Source organism: Trichosurus vulpecula, chromosome X, assembly GCF_011100635.1.
Source record: "Trichosurus vulpecula isolate mTriVul1 chromosome X, mTriVul1.pri, whole genome shotgun sequence".
NCBI lineage: Eukaryota > Metazoa > Chordata > Mammalia > Diprotodontia > Phalangeridae > Trichosurus > Trichosurus vulpecula.
Genome location: NC_050582.1, coordinates 9,921,792 through 9,924,715, shown reverse-complemented (window position 1 = coordinate 9,924,715; position 2,924 = coordinate 9,921,792). Strand labels below are relative to the sequence as shown.

Genomic DNA, 2,924 nt, shown 5'->3' with positions numbered 1-2,924 from the left:
CATCTAACAGCCAGCTATTTTAATTCATCCCAGAATGTTGGTCTCACAGTATCTCACTAAAGCACAATGGGGAACATCATGATGTATGCTTGCCACACAACAACTCCCTTTCCCACATCCTAAATCCTCCATAGCTTATTATCTTTAGGTTACAACCTTATAATTTTAAGGGGCCATGTTGTCCTTCTGTTTAGAAATTAATTAGTTCCATATGTATATCTAATTCCTCTCTCTCAATATTCTGTATTAACTGGAAAAAATGTCAGGCACCACTGTATGACTTTCAGGCATGATCCAAAATAATAAAAGCATCCATCATCAACCAGCTCTTTCTTTGAGAACCTGATTAAAATTTAAGGCAAGAAGTAGGGTTTATAACTTCAGTCAGATGAAACCTGCTTGTTACTAAAAGAAAGAAAACCACCTCTTGGTGAATTACTTGTTTTCAGGGCCCATGTTGGAAGGGGGTTGGGTAGGTAGTCATTCTATACTCCTCCTAGCTGAGCAGGAAGGAGCTTTCAGAAAAACCAGGGAGTCATGCAACCAAGCTTGAGATCTTATGGGGATATTCAGTGGTTGATCTAGCTCTTTCAAGGAGGTGCCAGAGTTGACCAATGCAATGCAGAAGAAGGATGCACTCTTGTCAGGACAAGTGTCAGCGCAGCTGAAAGCAGTAGGAGACTCATCTAGACATTGGGCAAATAGCTGCTACCCAGGATTTCAAAATGAGGCATGGAAGGGGTAAACTTTGTGAGAAGCAGCATTGACCAAGGCAGGCTAGACTCTCTAGTCATGGTTGAAGCTAAGCATAGCAGATTTCTCCTCATCAGTCAGTTCAAAATCAAACACCTTAAAGTTCTCAGCAATCCATGACAGGGTGACTGACTTGGGGATTGCAACTACTTTTCTCTAGATGTAGAACCTGATCAGAATCTGTGCTATGATTTTGGTACTTTGTTGCAATGGCCTAGATCCTATGGTCATTCAAGAGAAGAAAGGTCCAGCTTGGTCCACGGCCAATCTTGGAGAATCAAGGAGTTTGTGGTTTGTTACTACCTACAATGCCTTTGGACTGTCAATATTTGGTCAACTTCTCCTGAGTAGCACTTGATCTGGTTAATTCCTGGTTCGTGCTTCAGCCGCAGCTTGGTCAAGATCTTCTCAATCTGGAGGTGGTTGAAGGTGAGGACTCCAATGGCTTCACATAGTCCTATATCTACTGGCCGTGTATCCAAAAAAGTTTGTGCTGCTATGAAACCATACACTGCCTTGTCATCCAGTGGGGAGAAGATCCTTCTCAGCCTCAAATCCTGTAGGCCAACGAACAAGGGTAAAAATCCAAGAATCCAACTTCAAGTAACTCAGAGTGTTTTTGGAAGGCCGACTTAACCAAGCTTTTCTTGCGGTTGGCTTGCTGACAATGAAGAAGTCTTCCCATTTAACAATGTTCACCTTGATCTTCTCTTGGATGGCCTCACCTTCATTCTTGTTCTGGTACAAGGTGGATACAGTCAATATGGTGGTATGCAATATCAATTGCAGTCTTCACTGCATCAGCCACTTTGCCTGGAGGGGACTTCCAAGTGCCCATGCCCAGGATGGGCATCTTTGCTTCATTCCTTGGCACAAGGAAGGTAGCCATGATGCTTAGGCCTTTGCAGAAGACAGCCTAGATTGCAAATGTAAATGCTGCCCCAACACAACCTGACAGTGCATCAAAAAAAAAAAACCTTAAAGAAATAAGTTTGCTCACTTTCTTATATTATATAGACTTTATGGACTTTGAGTATTGTGTTTAGCCAGCTTGGATCAGTCTGACAGGAAACTTATCTATATTAGCAGCATTGTTGATAATACACTGAGGATACAGAAACTACAAGCTACAAACAACTATGTACAAATGAAGGATACGTATGAGATGGATGAATTACGGAGATCGATTATATTAGAATTAAGGGGGACCAGAAATGCTTATTGTAGAAATTAGGATTTTAACTGATAACTGAAGAAAGATACAGAAGAAGCCAGGAAGCAGAGATGGAGAGAGGCATGGAGGACAATTAACAAAAATGCCCTGAGGCAGTTTGGTGTATCTTGTGCAAGAGCAATAAAGGTGTGTCATGTGGATCACAGGGTAAGAGATAATAAGAATGGAAAGTAGGGGAAGGCAGAAGGTTATGAAGAGCTTTGACTTGCAAAGGATTTCATGATCCTGGAGATGAAAGGGAGGGGAAAGACAGAATGGGAAGAGACAACAAGGAAGGTGGATCAATATCAATATGAATCACTAAAAAAATCTGACTTTCTCTTCTGCTGAAACACTCAGCTCCTGGGCCCTCAGTTTTGTTTTGTTCTAGTAGAATTTCTCTGCAGAGTTCTCTACCAAGAATCTACCCTAGCAGAGTGAGTTGAATTCTATGTTCTAAAATTCTGTGGCTCAGTAAGAATATTTACTTGGGACTTCAAATAAAGTTCCACTGCTCAAGTCATCTAAACAACTAGATACATAGACATATACATATCTTGGAGGATCTCCTCCAGCAGAAATTTAGTGCTCTTGTATGTTTCATTGCCACCAACTGCTACAGGCTCAGTCCCAGTCACTTGCCTAGAAGAAGCATCATAACATCATAATTTTATAAAATAACATCACAAACTGGAATTTTCCGATCAAGACTGACACTTCAGAGCTAGGTCTTACTAGAGCCACACAAGGTCTGCTTTTCCTGTTGCCACTACCAAAATAACTTCAAGGATCTTGTCACTGTGATCCTTAATTAGAAAAATGGCCATTTGAGATGCACTGTTTTCAACCTCTAAGCATAAACTAATCTTGCCATTTTATGCCTTTGAATCAGTGTTGACCCCCAGAGGTACATCTCTGGGGCAAACAGAGAATTAGTAACTTGCCCGGGGGGGTCAAT

The 2,924-nt window shown here is 41.3% G+C and overlaps 1 pseudogene; it reads right to left on the bottom strand.

Annotated features, from left to right (window-relative positions):
- Positions 1–720: 720 nt before the first annotated feature.
- On the bottom strand, positions 721–1,642 carry LOC118832893 (annotated as a pseudogene).
- Between the last annotated feature and the right edge of the window lie 1,282 nt (positions 1,643–2,924).